At 49.7% G+C, this 15,055-nt stretch overlaps 1 protein-coding gene across 1 annotated transcript in view; it reads left to right on the plus strand.

Annotated features, from left to right (window-relative positions):
- KCNB1 (potassium voltage-gated channel subfamily B member 1) overlaps positions 1–15,055 on the plus strand; it is a gene marked incomplete at its 3' end in the record, with an annotated part of 102,754 nt that overhangs the window by 71,255 nt on the left and 16,444 nt on the right. The window lies entirely within an intron of this gene.

Consider the following 15,055-nt stretch of genomic DNA (forward strand, 5'->3'; position numbering starts at 1 on the left):
AGGTGGATTCTTAACCACTGTGCCACCAGGGAAGCCCGAGGGGCCTTTCTTGACCAGCTGCCTCCCTCCCACAAGCACCTCTCCCCGTTGCCCGTTAACCCCCCCACCGCCTGCCTTCATTTATATGCTTGTCGGCTCCTCCTCTCCCCTGAGGACCGTGACTTCCTGCCTCATTCACTGTTGTGGCCCCAGCACAGTGCCGGGCCCACATAAAGTGTCCAGTACATGACGACTGAGCGGACATAAAATGTGAAACGTGCCGCAGCCAGAGAGGAGCCGAGCGAAGCTTCTAGGCTCCTCTCTTGGTGAAGTACTCAACGCCCTGGGGGCTGCTGGCTAAGGTTGGGGGATGAGAAATTTGTGGCATGAAAGTGGGCAGAGAGGTGTGTGGGGGAGAATTCCTAAAAGAGAAAGCAAGGCAGTTGAAAGAGCCTTTTCCTTCCTCTACCCTCTGGAGGGCAAGATACACTGTCACCTTCTAGAATTCTCCAGTCACCCTCCTGCCTCCACAGACCTTGGAGCTAACAGCCACCCCAGCTCCCCTCATTTTTTTTTTTTTTTTTTTTTTTTTTTTTTTTTTTTTTTCTTTTTGCGGTATGCGGGCCTCTCACTGTTGTGGCCTCTCCCGTTGCGGAGCACAGGCTCCGGATGCGCAGGCCCAGCGGCCATGGCTCACGGGCCCAGCCGCTCCGCGGCATATGGGATCCTCCCAGACCGGGGCACGAACCCGTATCCCCTGCATCGGCAGGCGGACTCTCAACCACTGCGCCACCAGGGAGGCCCAGCTCCCCTCATTGAACAGGCCCTGGGCCAGCCCTCCACATGCATGTTCCCGTCAAATCCGCACAACTCAATGATTGAGGAAGGATCACTGCATCCATTTCACAGAAAGGAAACTGAGACTCGGAGACGTAAAGGAATTTGTCCTAGTCTAGGGTGAAACCCAAACACTAGAAGTCAGTTCTGTCTCCAGGGCCTGTTTTCTCAGCCCCCGTGTTGTGTGCCACCTATCCCCACCATTCATGCCATTCCCTCGTCCCACCCTAACATACCATTGTCAGAAAGTCCTTCTGAGATCTAACTCAAAGCCTCAGCACATCACCAAGAGGGAGGATTCAAAGATAGCTTTTGTTTCTGTTTCCAACGTAACTTTAAGGCTCAGTTCTAACCAGAAAAGCGTAGAGGGTGGTGAGCAGAGAGGACATAGAAAACCTGAACCCCCGAGGAGGTCAAATCTCAGAAACAAAGCTTCAGAGAACGAGCTGGGGCTCAGGGTGCCTGGGTTCAAATCTCAGCCCCAGCACTTCCTTCGCTGTGTGACTTTGGTCAAGCCAGTGTCACCCTCTGTGCTTCCACATGTGCCCATGTGGAAAAGAAGGGTCTTAACATGCAGGCCTTGTGTCCAAGGTGCCTCGAGGCTTGAACCAAAGAAGTCAGGTGAAGTCAAGAGTGAGCAGGAGAGGCACGCCCTGCTCCCAGGGAGCTGGAGGCTAGCAGGGAGTCTAGACCTGAAGGGAAAAAGCATAGTAACAAAACAGAGAAAAATTCCAGACTACCTGAGAAAGGCTGGTGATTAATTGCCAAGTAGAAAGACAATGGGATCCGGTGGGACCCTCCCAGGAGCTGGTGTGGCCCAGAAAAAGGCCTTGATTTTTAGCCAGGGCATCCAGCACCGTGGGAGAATTCTTTGCTGGTGGGGTGGGGTAGGGGTCTGCACTGTCGGATGTTTAGCAGCATCCCTGGCCTCCACCCACTAGATGCCAGTCAGGCCCCACCCCCGCCCCCACTCCACGCCCACTGTGACAACCAAAACCTTCCGTAGGGGGTACATTGCCAAATGTCCCCTGGAGAGTAAAATCACACCTGGTTGAAAACCAGTGCTTTCAGGTGTAATCTAAAATGTTGGCATCTAATTTATAAAGTTTTTAGCCTTCGTGAAGACCTCAGACATAGTTCATCAGCTCAAATGCATCCTGGCATCAGGCAGGTAACAGCCATCAGCAGGTGAGATTTCAGCCTGAGAGCTGCCGGTTTAAGACCTCTGTCCCACAAGATAGGCTGACCCTGGAGGTCATTCATTGTACAGATGGGGAGAGTGAGGCCCAAAGAAGGGGAAAGACTTGCTGAGGTCACGCAGCAGGGCAGTGGCAGAGCTGGACCTAGAACCAGACTCGGTTCCCTCGTCTATAAAATAGCCGGTTAGACTGGATGGTGGGTGGCTGCCTGGCAAACTGCTCTCCCCCAAGACTCAAGTGGTGCCTCCTGTAGAAAGTCTTCCCTCTCCCCACCCCCAGATGGACTTGGTTTCTCCCAGGCTGCGGGCTCCCCCTTCTCCCTGGGACGCCCCACTCTGCTTTGTGATAATTTGTATGTCTGTCTCTCTGCTACTAGACAGGGAGGAGGATTGCGTCTTACTTGCTTTTGCAGACCTGGCGCCTGGTCCAGAGCTGATCAGTTTTCGTCCTGCCATAAAGTTGAAATGAATTCATTTTAATTTACATATATATGAAATATGCCAGCCCTTTATTCCTTCAGCCAGTGACCACAGGGCCTCAAGCACCACAGTGCTAGGCGCGGCAGGATCATGGCTGAACCTGGCAGACTGGGCCCTGGACTGGAGCTCCCAGTGAAGCAGTGGAGACAGGTGTTGCAGCTAATCATACAAATATTCAAAATCGTGTTGGCAGGGCCAGGAAGAGAGTGAGACGAGTGAGGTGCCCAGGGCATAAAATTTAAGATGTTCACTCTAAGGGCTGTACAGTGCATACCTCAGCCTGGCCCTGAAAGCATGAGCGGAGAGACATGCCCTCATTGGGGAGGGAGGAGAGGGTCAAGGAAGGCAGCCCTGAGAAGGGAAGATGTATAAACACACACATCATTCAGGGTAATGGGTCTCCACCTGCCCAACCCCAAGCCCCCTTTACATATAACAAATATTTTGTTAACTCCTCTCACCACTTACTGCCCTAAAATGAAATTCATAGATAGTACACTTGACTTCCCTGGTTAAGACTCCATGCTTCCACTGCAGGGGGCTTGGGTTCGATCCCTGATCGGGGAACTAAGATCCCGCATGCCACACAGCCAAAAAGAAAAAAAAAAGGAGATAATATACTTTACCTGTAAACGTAACTCCCCCCGCCAAATCAATATATGTAATGCCCTAACTTTAGTAGAAAGGAGAATTATAAGGATAATAATTTATATTAAACTCTCATGCATTTCCATATACAAATGCCTGGTCATGACAATGACACCAGAAAACACGATGAAGTGTCAGGTGCTTACCCTATACATAGAAGCGCTGTGTGACAGTGACAAAAACAGAGAGCTACAGGTATGTCGGCAGCCCAAACACCACAAGTGGCGTTGCCATCAGCCACGTGGTTTTTCCAATGTGGTGAGTAACAGTACCTGAACAGATGAAAGCACAGTTCTTCAGCTGTTTTATTCAATGGTTGCATTTCTGGAAAATTCAGGGTATGTTAAACCTTGGCATTGGCAGAAAATATTTGACGTGTTTAGATGGAGTCAGGAAATCATGAGCAGCCCTGCCTCGTGTGTGCGTTACAGGTCGCCTGGCCTGCCAGCCTCTGCCCACTGAGTGCCTGAGTGTGCTCCCCCATCCTTGGGACATCCTCGAACTTTTCCAGCACCTGCCCGTGTGGGCAGTCCCCCCAACACACACACAGAATCACTGGCGCCAACCTACAACTAACAGCCAGTCTCTGAGCAGAAGGCCACTCCGTTACCTGTTGGTCCTTCTATCCTCAGCCTAATGGTTTATTTACACTTTATTTACATTATCAGGGGCCTTGCACACTGAGAGCAGCTTGTGTTTTTTTGCAATCTGTGCACATCCTCAGCAATTAGCCTCGGAAATAAAGGAGGCAACACCAGCACAGAGTCCCTCCTGACCAGTCGGAATGAGCCTTGCTACTCATTCCTGCTAAAGCTACCAAGGAAGTCAGCCGCCCCTGGCTGAATCCACTGTGAATTCTCAGCCACTCCAGACTAGCTCTGTAGACATTAACCAGTTCCCATGTGTGCTCACAGCCAGAAATAGGCAGCTCAGGAAGTCTGGAACCCCGGCAGTTGTTTCTTCAAACCAGAACCATAGCGAGTACTTCTATGAGCCACCGACTTTTAGCTAGAACAGGCTTTCTTACCCAAGCATCTAATACATGAGAACTGGATTTTTCTCGCTTGAGAAGGAAGAGAGACAGAAAAAGAACAATTCTTTATTTCCTCCTTCATCCTTTCACCTTCCTCTGAAGGCCCCACTTTAGACATGCACCTCCCGGTCACAAAGAGGGAGACCACATCTGAAGTAAAGGATGTTACTTCTTGCCTTTTGAACTTCCAGGGTTTGGGCCCTTCCAATTTAAAGGTAGGCATTTTCAAGAGTAAAGGATGGTGGGCTTCCCTGGTGGCGCAGTGGTTGAGGGTCCGCCTGCCGATGCAGGGGATGCGGGTTCGTGCCCCGGTCCAGGAGGATCCCACGTGCCGCGGAGCGGCTGGGCCCGTGAGCCATGGCCGCTGGGCCTGCGTGTCCGGAGCCTGTGCTCCGCAACGGGAGAGGCCACAACAGTGAGAGGCCCGCGTACCGAAAAAAAAAAAAAAAAAAAAGAGTAAAGGATGGTGATTCATGATTCGCCTTACGTGGTTATCCTTGGAACCAAACCCATGAGGGGTATGAACCTACTGTGTATTATTTCTAATCATCCTCACCACCAGCAGCATAGGTCTTTCTCATCCTTGTGTTGCAGGTGAGGAAACAGAAGTTCAGAGAGGGCTGTGACTTGCCCAAGGCCACACAGCAGGTCAGTGGCAAGGCTGGAGTTTATCCCGGACCTACTGCCCCCAGAGCCCACCCTTGTTATGGTCGCCCTGCTGCAGAGTCGTTTTCCTTCTCCCGGGGTAGAAATAGCTGTTTACCCTATTTTTTGTGAACAGGTTTCCAAAGAGGCCTCCAGAATGGGTGTGATCAAGCCAGAGAATTCAAAAATACAGCTCTTATTACGGAACTTAGTATTAGCCAGCCACCCACCCGCCTGGCTCTAATTAAAGGCCTGTCTGTCTTCTGCTCACAAATCATGGCTTTCTGGGGCCTATAATTTAACCAGTCGCAATTAAGGCCTGGCAAGTTGCGGGTGGAAGACTGGCCTCCTCCTTCCCTGTCTTACTGAGGCTAATGATAGAGACAGGGTACCTACCATTAGTATGGCCTCGGGGCCGGGGCTCGGGGGTGGCAGGCGAGACACAAAAATCCAGAATCAGTATTACTGATTTTTTCTTTTCCTTCAGACTCCAGGATGGTTCAGCATGGCAGATCCTGTCTTTACATAAGATATAGATGCTTAGTTCATCATGCATTTTTTTGCATTAAGTTTGATTTTCTAAAATATTGCATTAAATTATTATTTATCTTGATTACTGAGTTTTGAGGGACTCCCTTCCATTTTGCACCCTTAAATTTTTTCACCTTAGTCTTGGCCCTGGTGCCACTTCATGTAACCTTTGTCAAGTCACCACCCACCCGCCTCCAAGCTGTAGTTTTCTCATCTGTAAAGTGGGGTTACTGACAGTACCTACCTCATTGGGCTGCTGGATCTCAAGTCCCTGGCATACAGCTGGCACGTCATAATAGCTACCAACGTGGGGGAAGGGAGAGACTGGGGGCACTATTGGCACTGGAGGCAGGATGAGACTTTGATGCAAGACTGTGCATCACAGGACTTCTCCCACCCCTGGCTCCCGCCCACTGAACACAAGTAGCACACCCACCCCATCACGTGACAATCAGAAATGCCTGCCCACCCTCACATTTCCAAAATACCTCCGAAGGGACAGCGCTGCCACCACCACTGGGCTAGATCACCGTCTTGGAGTCACACAGACCTGGGCTCAAATCCAGGTTGTTGTTTAGCTGTGTGACCTTGGGCAAGTTCCTTAACCTCTCTGAGCCTCTCGTTTCCTTCATTTGTAAAATGACAATATCTCATAGCGGTGATTTGAGTGTTTGGTTATCAGATTTGAGGTAGCTGCTACTGTTATGATTATGTCATTTGTATTCAAAGCAATAAGCTCTTCTTGGAGCGAGGCTCTCTTGTGGCAATTTGTGCGGGAGGAGGGAACTATCTACCAGATGAGATTGTGAAGAGAGAAGCAGATCTAGCCTGCTAATGTGTATTGTCTGAATTGAACTGCATTTACATATTTTAATCAGCTGCCAGCAATAACAATTTGGAAGATTTCAGGGGAAAAACTATATTTTTTTTTGGTTCTCTTAAGAAGTTGGAAAATCAGGCCACCTTTGGGTCACCTCTGTTCCCTCCTGGAGCCGGTGAGAAGTCGCCTGAACACCCCTCCCCGCTCCTGGAATTTTACATGCAGCCAGCTGGAGTTATTTGCACTTCCTGCCTGGGCCCTTGTAGACCACTGCGTTTTCCACCCCTGGCTGGCTCTAAGGGGGAGGGAGAGAAGCACTCCTCAGGACACCGGAAGGAAGAGTTTTAAAAGGAAGCGAGGGATTGGGCCTGGGTTGTCAGGGAAGATAAGAAGCCTTGGAGGAATGCGGAATGCCTCAAAAATGGCTGAGAGAATCAAGGTTTTGTTTGTTTGTTCAGTCTTGCAAACTCATCGCAAATTGCTAAGAGCCAGGGAAATGTTAACATTCTAGGGAAGGAGGCTGGGATGAGGCATAGCAAGAGCAAAAACCTGGAGGCTGGAATCCACCTAAATTACCCAAGGACAGTGGGTAGAGGCGGGGACCAGTCAGGAAGGGGCCGGAGCACCAGGTCAGCAGACCCCTAGTCTAATCCCGGTTTTGCCACAGAGTGGCCTGGCGACCTTGGTTAGTCACTCCCTTCTCTGGGCTGTTCCCAGCCTCTTACCCTAGAATGGGTGTAAGGAAAGGGTTGTACCAGGGAGCAGCCTGCGGACTCTGAAATTCTAGGTCATCTTCTTCATTACACCCCTCATCACGCCAGTACTCAGTAGGCGCTTAAGCAGTACTGTACTATTTTTGTACACAGCTGCACAGAGCTGTGTGGCAACTTGGCCCTGTCCAGGGCTGTGTTCTCTGAAGGCAGGGGTTAAGAACAGCTCTAGGAACAGCCGGAGAAAGTGGCTGTGTTTATAATCTCTGCTGGGGCTGTGGGCTGGAACTCTAGGGAAGATTCCAAGCACAGGCAAGAAAAAAATGCCTGGATGAGAGCTGGGGTCCCTTGGAGGGTTCAGGAGACAGACTATAGGGGCAGCGAAAGGGAACCTGGTCCTGAGGAGCCACTGGTCTGGTTTAAATGTGATTTCTCTGAGGAAGGAATCAAGTGGTGATTACCTTACCCGTGGCAGCTGACACAGGGCCTGACATGCTTGAGGGATGGATGAATAATTGATTAAAAGAAAGATGGAGACAAACACAGGAAATGAGAGAGAGGAAAGGATGGATGGATGGATGGATGGATGGATGGATGGATGGATGGATGGTAGAAAACTAAAGGATGGTGGACGCTGGTTAAGTGGAGAGAAGATGGATGATTTTAAAAATGGAGAATGAGTGGAAGGAGGAAAGAATGAAGGGAGGGAGGGAAGAGAAAGAAGAGAGAAAAGGAAAGTGGAAGAATTGACAGATGGAGGGACTTCCCTGGTCGTCCAGTGGTAAAGAATCCACTTTCCAATGCAGGGGACGCAGGTTCGATCCCTGGTCAGGGAACTAAGATCCCACATGCCACGGGGCAACAAACCAGCCTGCCACAACTACTGAGCTCTTGCACCTCAACTAGAGAGCCTGCGTACCGCAAACTACAGAGCCCGTGTTCCCTGGAACCCACACGTCACAACTAGAGAAGAGAAAGCCCGCACGCCACAACTAGAGAGAAGCCCATGTGCCACAACAAACAGCCCATGTGCACTGCAATGAAAGATCCTGCATGCCTCAGCAAAGATCCCGCGTGCCACAACTAAAGACCCAACACAGCCAAAAATAATTAAATAAATAATAAATCCTAAAAAAAAAAAAAAAGAATTGACAGATAGAAAGCTGGCTGGATGAATGAATAGATGGATGGAAGGAGAGTGAGAGGGAGGAAGATGGACAGTATATGGTTGGGTGAATGGATGCATAGAAGAGTAGACAGATAAAGGTAGACTGGTAGGTGGCCGGCTGGCTGGCTGGCTGAATATAAGAATGGAGGATAGGGCTTCCCTGGTGGCGCAGTGGTTGAGAGTCCGCCTGCCGATGCAGGGGACACAGGTTTGTGCCCCGGTCTGGGAGGATCCCACATGCCGCGGAGCGGCTGGGCCCGTGAGCCATGGCCGCTGAGCCTGCGCGTCCGGAGCCTGTGCTCCGCAACGGGAGAGGCCACGGCAGTGAGAGGCCCGCGTACCGCAAAAAAAAAAAAAAAAAAAAAAAAAAAACCGAATGGAGGATAGGTGAAAGGAAGAATTAGAAGTATGTTAGATAAATGAATGGATAGGAATTTGCGTGGATGGAAGAAAGGAGGCTTAGTTCTGCCTCTGAAAAACAATCCATTAATAAGCATTTATTGAGCCCCTACTATGTGCCTAGCCCTATACTAGGCACTGTGCAGAGACAGAGAAGTAAAGTCAGGCTCTCTCTCCACCTCACCCCGTACTCCCCAAGCCCCGCGCGTCCCCCCTGCCACACACACACACACACACACACACACACACACGCATGAGGAATTCACTGTCTAGTTGGGGAGACATGTTGAGGGGCTGGGACCATTGGCCAAGGCAGCTCAGGTAAGAGGTAAAAGACAGCAGTCCTTGAGTTCTGCCTACAGACAGGGCTCCTCCACTATAGTCTCAGAACCCTGCATAGGAGAGAGTGATCCTGGCCAGGCTTCTTGTGTGGGCTGTGAGGAAACTTCTTGGAATGTCCCCCTGACTGGCAACCCAGCGAGGGCAGGAACCAGGTCAATATTCGCTGCTGCATCCCAGCATCTAATGGAGCCCATCCTCATGCAGAAGGCAGTCAATGGCATGTCTTCAATAAACGAAGGAGTAGGTGAGGGAGTGAATGAATGTTCATCTGAGTAGCCTTGCCTATGGCTGTAGGCAGACTCCATCGCCTTTGCAAACCTTCACGTCCTTGCCCGTGCAATGGGTGGTGAAAAGGCTTTGTAAACAAGGGAGGTTTCCAGTGGAGACTGTGACATTAATAGAGGTAACAGTGGTCATGCCAGCGCCAATCACAGGAGCAATAATGGCCCCAGCAGTCATATGTTCATGGTGGTGACGATGGTGTTACTCCTGGCAGTGGTAATAGACGTATTAATGGAAGTAGTACTTGCATTAGTGATGACAGTGATGGTTATACTCGTGGTGGTCGTAAGAACTGTACTATCGGTAGGAGGAGAGAAGAGAAAGGAGGACATTCCAGGAGGAAAAAAATATTCTGATTTCAGTGGCAAGTGGCAAATCCAATTCAGACTGATTTAAGCTCGAAAAGAAAGGGAGAGGTGATTTATTGGCTCAAACACCTGGAAAGTCAGGAAGTTGCTCTGGCTTCTGACCCAGATACACAGGCCCTTGAACCATATTGTCAGGACTTGTCATTGCAACTTAGGCTCTCTCCATCTTTGGTCTCTGCCTTCCCCTGGGTGAGCTTCACTCTCAGGCAAGCTCTCTGGGCTTCCTGGTTCCTCATCTCCCAGCTAGACATTCCCCTTCGAAAGAGAACTGCTCCTCTCCAGCCCAGGATTACATCCAAAGTCCCAGGACTTGCTCTCATGGGCCCATCCTGTGTAACATGCCCATCCTTCCAGCCAATCACTGTGTCTAAGAGGGTTGAAATATGCTGATTAGACCAGCCTGGGTCACATGGCCACTCCTGGAGCTGGAGATGGACAAGGTCATAACAGGGGAGGAGGAAAGAGATGGCAGGAAACCAGTGGGTGGACTTCAGAGGTAGGGCCAGGTAAAGATGACAGAGGTCAAAGGGCCTGGTGCTTGATAGGTGCTCAACAATTAATTTTTCTCCTCCCTGTGCTCTGAGGATGGGGTAAAACTCATCCTAAGTTGGAGGATAGAGCAGACCTGGGTTCAAATCCCCGCTCTGCTATTTGCTAGCTGTGTGGCCTTAGGCAAAGTACTTAACTTTTCTGTGGCTCAGTTTCCTCATCCATAAAATGGGACAACAATAATGGATTGTTTTAAATGTTAAACAACTTATTGCTTACAGCAGGGCCTGGCATATAGTAAGTACTCAATAAATGGAGGTAATGCTGCCAATTTATATAACTTAGGAGGATTAAAATCTCTTCCCTCTGACTGCACACTCCTCTGCTAGATCTTAAACAGCTGAATCCTTCTCCTTCAGGTCAGATGTCACCTCCCCAAAAAGCCCTCCCTGACCACCACAGCTAACGATGCCCTCCCTACACCCAGTCACACTCTATCTCATTAGCCCATTTTCTTGTCTTTGTGGTATCTGAAGTAATCTTGTTCATTTATGTTTCCTCATTTAATATCTTCTCCCCCGACCCAAATGTCAGAGACATGAAGACAAGGTCTGTCTTGGTCACTGCTGTCCTGAGAATCTAAAACAGGGCTTCACACATAGTTTAGGCTCCATAAATATTTGCTGAATGAATGGATCCTTCTTTTCTTCCCTGACACAATGTTTTTGTACAGTGTTTCCCACATCAGGGAGGACTCTGAGACAGAGATGCAGGAATCGGGGAGGGGTGCAGAGATGCACTCCCACATTGGCAGGGCTGGAAGGTGGGGGAGGCCTGGGTGAGCTTGTCACTCTCTGCCTTCAGAGAAGGGCTCCCTTTTGTCTTTGTCCCTGGCTGTGTGGAGGGTCTCAGCTCTGGGGGACCTTGGGGGGCCGGGGTGTCCACCTTGACTTGGGTCATCCCAGCCAAGGTCAGGCTAAAGCCGGAAGGACAGTATGTGCTCAGGCCTCGGATTACACATCCTTACATGTCTGGCTGCTTAGCTGGGATTAGTTCACACACCACGCCTACCTGTCCAGTCTAGGCCCAGGAGGATGGGTCACAGGCCACCTCTCTGTCCCCACCCCTCAGGCCCATCCTGTACTGGGGAAGGCCTCAAGACCCACCAGACACTGGGCCAGGGCTGCACACAGTGTGCCTGTATTTTCCATGCATTTTCATCACCATTTGCTGAAAGTCTGCTGTGTTCCAGGCCTGAGGCCGGCACTTGATAGCCTCTCACTTGGTCTTTCAAGATGGCAGACTGGGGCTTTTTTAAAAATTTAGTTCCTCAATAGATAGTCATGGAACACCTACTGTGTGCCCGGCACAGGTCTAAGCATGGGGGACACAGAAGTGACAAAGATGGTCACTACATTCATGGAGCTTTTAGAGGGGAGGGCAGACAATCAGTGAGTAAATGAAGATTTTTAAATGCACGTTGGCTCCTAAAGCAGGGGATGGAGAAGGAGGGGAAGGGAGCCCATGGATCAGCAGGTGAGATCTCCTTATCGACGCTCTGGTCTCAGGAATGTGATTTGTGCCCCTAAACCCATTGTTGGCTGGGGGGAGCATCACTGTCTGGAAGAGAGCAGAATGTGGATCACCTCGTCCCAGAAACGTTTGTTGAATGACTGAATGAATATTCTGCTATTGCTCAAAAGCCCTCCGTAGCTCCCCATTGCCTGCAGGGTCTCCTCCAGACCCCTCAGCCAGAGTTCACAGCCCATTGTGATCTGGCCCCAGGTGCTCCTCTGGCCTCTCCAGCATGTTCCTCTCAGTCCTCCCCATCTCAGAAAAGGCCACCACGAGCCTCCTGGTTGCTCAGGATGGAACCTGGAATTCCTCCTTGATTCTTCTTTCCCTCACTTCACACGTCTGAGCCATCAGCAATTTGGTTAGTTTCACATCCAAAATATGCCTTAAACCTTTCTTCTGTATTCTCAACAGCCACCACCATCTCTCACCTGGACACCTGCCAGGCTCCCTCACTTAGATTCCTGCTTCTATTCCTATCTCCCTACAGGCTGTTACCAAATGCAGATGGAGGATCTTAAAATCTACATTAGGCCGCGTCACTAGCCTGCTGAGAAACCCTCTGTGGCTTATGTGGTTCTCAGAATAGAAACATCCTATCAGGTCTTCAAGGCTTCCTTCACTTCTCTCTTGGACCTCATCTCTGACACGCCTTACCTTTCTCCCAGCTCCAGGTACACAGCTCTCCCTTCTCTTCCTCTTACAATCTCGTCTCTGCCTCAGGGCCTTTGCACTCGCTGTTACCTCTTCCTGGAACACCTTGTCCCCAGGTCTTCCCATGCCTGGCTCCTTTGCATCCCTCAGATCTCCACTCAAATGTCAGCTCCTCAGAGAGGCCCTTCCTGGCCACTTGAACTGAAGTAGTCACTCCTCCCCTCCCTATTTTTTTAATCCCATCACTTTGTTTTATTGGCAGAGTGGGTAGTGGAGAATGGGGGTGGGGAGGGCTTCAGAGAGGTCCGGAAGCAGGGGAAAAAATGCATCAGGGGCTCTAAGGAAGCAACAACACGGCTTTCCTACAGACCAGGAAGAGCAGGCCACAGTATGGAAGGGGTGAGGTGCTAGAGCAGGTGGGGATTCCAGCCCCACATCCCTGATTCAGAGCATCCCATGGAGCCAGCTGCAGACCCAGCGTTCCTTAAGGGGCCCATGACTGTTTCCCTGGCACTGTTTAATTCTTTCCCTCATCGCTGGCCACACTTCTAATCATTTATGCCTAGGCTAACAAACTGAGATCCCTGCAGAGGCCAAGTAGGCCTCATAAACACCTTGCGGGGGCTGCTTATAAGACTGGAAAAGCACAGGCCTGGACTAGCTGGCGCTCAGCCCCAGCCCAGCATTCACAGAGGAACAGGGGCCCAGAGGAGCCAGAGCTTCAGATTGCTTTTTTTTTTTTTTCCTTTTGAGAAACTGGAAATCTGGATTTGTAGCGGAAATAAATTTTGGCAAATAATCCACTGTGTGGGCCAAAACCACCTGCTTGTAGGTAGGCGGAGCCCTCCAGCCCTCAGTTCATATTTGTCACAGACACTCACCCTTCACTGGCACCAAGTGGCAGTTTGGGGTACACATGTTCCCCCCATGATTTCTTCCCTGCCTCACAAACACCTGTGTGGTGGAGACTATTCTGAACCCCATGTTACAGATGAGAAAACTGAGGCTCAGAGAGATGACATGATTGTCTATGCCAGGGCTCAGCCTGTATGTAGAACTGACTTGTGTGGCCCAAAAGCTAGAGAGATTCTAAACTCTGAACTAAAAGCTTTTACCTGCTTTGCCTGATTTCTTCCTCCATTCCTGTCCATTTCACACAACGGGAAACCAAGGCTCAGAGAGGTTAAGAAGTGTACCAGAGGTCACCCAGCTGGCAAGAGCCAGGATTACAACCCAACTCTGTTCAGTGTCAGAGCTTGCAGGTTAAACCCTTTATTCTTTGTCCAGCTCCAGTGAAAAGGAGCTCTGAGAAGTTCAATGACCACAGAATCCTTGGCAATACTGAAACCATTATCTGCGCACGCTTCTACTAAGTATAAGTTTCTAAGTGCTAGGATTTCAGGCCCTTCCCTGGAAGCCTTGGGTTGCAGCCAGGACCCTCAAATGGCATTTTTTGGAGGGAGTGAGATCCTCAGGTGTTTTGTTTAAACCCTGACATCCTGGCAGCTGATTCACTTTATTTGCCAACTCCTAAGCCTTGGTTCCCACTCCTGCCAGACCCCAACACAGTTTGGAAGTTTCCAGATGGAATCTGGAATCTGACCAGCAGCTTGGAGCTCCACATGGCATATCTCTTCCAGTCCTCTACTCTGCCATTCTTTGGTTTGTGGGGACGGGAACTGACATTTATTGAGGACCTATTAGATGCCAGGCACCTTCTATGTTATATCTCAGTGTGATTCAGTCACTTCCTGGCTGTGTGATCCTGGGTGAGTCACTTTACCTCTATGAATCTTAATTACCTTGCCTGTTAAATGAAGTTAAGAATTTTGTTAGCCACTTCACTTTTTATTTGCAATAGTCATAAACCCAAATCAAAAAAAGGGCACTGGTTGGTTCATATTATTTGACAGTCCAAGGAGAATGGCTTCAGGAATGGCTGTATCCAGGTGCTCAAATAGCGTCATCAGAAACTTGCCTTTGTCTCTTAGCATTGAGTCCCTCTACATTGGCTATATTCTTGGGCAGATTGTTTCCAGAGGGCCAAAGATTACTTTCTGGCCCCCGTAGGTTGATATCCTGTCAACTCAGCAGTCTCTGATGAAAGAGAGTACCTCTTTCCCAATAGTTCCAGAAACAATCCCAGGATGAAAATTAGCCAGTTTGAGTCATGCCCACACTGCTAAACCAATCACTGTGTCCAGGGGGAGAGATTATCCTAACCGGAAAGCTTTGATCTCATTCTTACCCTCCCTGGGACTGAGGAATAGGGTCAACTTCACTCAATACATAAGAGTGGAAGAGGGTTGATTCTCCCCCAAAAATGCTAAACAGTCTCAAACATCAAAAACTACATGGGAATTCTCTGGCGGTCCAGTGGTTAGGACTCCGTGCTTCCACTGCCGGGACCAGGGTTCGATCCCTGGTAGGTGAACTAAGATCCCATAAGCTGCACGGCGTGGCCAAAAAAACAAAACAAAAAAATGCTACAAAAATACCTACCACCTGGGTATTTGTGAGAATTAAATGAGATAATATGCTGTTCCTGGCTCTTAGTACATGCTCACTTAACAGCTTGCCTTTGTCTTCTCTCTTCTCGACCCCTGAATACCTCTCTGACCCAGCATGCCCACTCCAGAGTTAGGCAGGCCTCAGTTCAACCCTAATTCTGCTGTGTGACTTTGGGCAAGTTATTTAGCTGCTCCAAGCCTCAGATTGGTCCTCTGAAAAGTGGAGGTGATAAAACTTAACTCCTGGTGTGGTTGTGAGGAAATGCCTTGAGTGAGTAAATGGCATGCAGTAGGCGCTTAGTAAGTGGTGGCTTCCACTCTTGCCAGCCTCTCTCTCTGTGCACACCTGCCCCAGCCAAACTGGGTTGACTCTCATTCCCAACCCCC

This window comes from Mesoplodon mirus (assembly GCF_964341445.2).
Source record: "Mesoplodon mirus genome assembly, chromosome: 15".
In the NCBI taxonomy this organism is placed as follows: Eukaryota; Metazoa; Chordata; class Mammalia; order Artiodactyla; family Ziphiidae; genus Mesoplodon; species Mesoplodon mirus.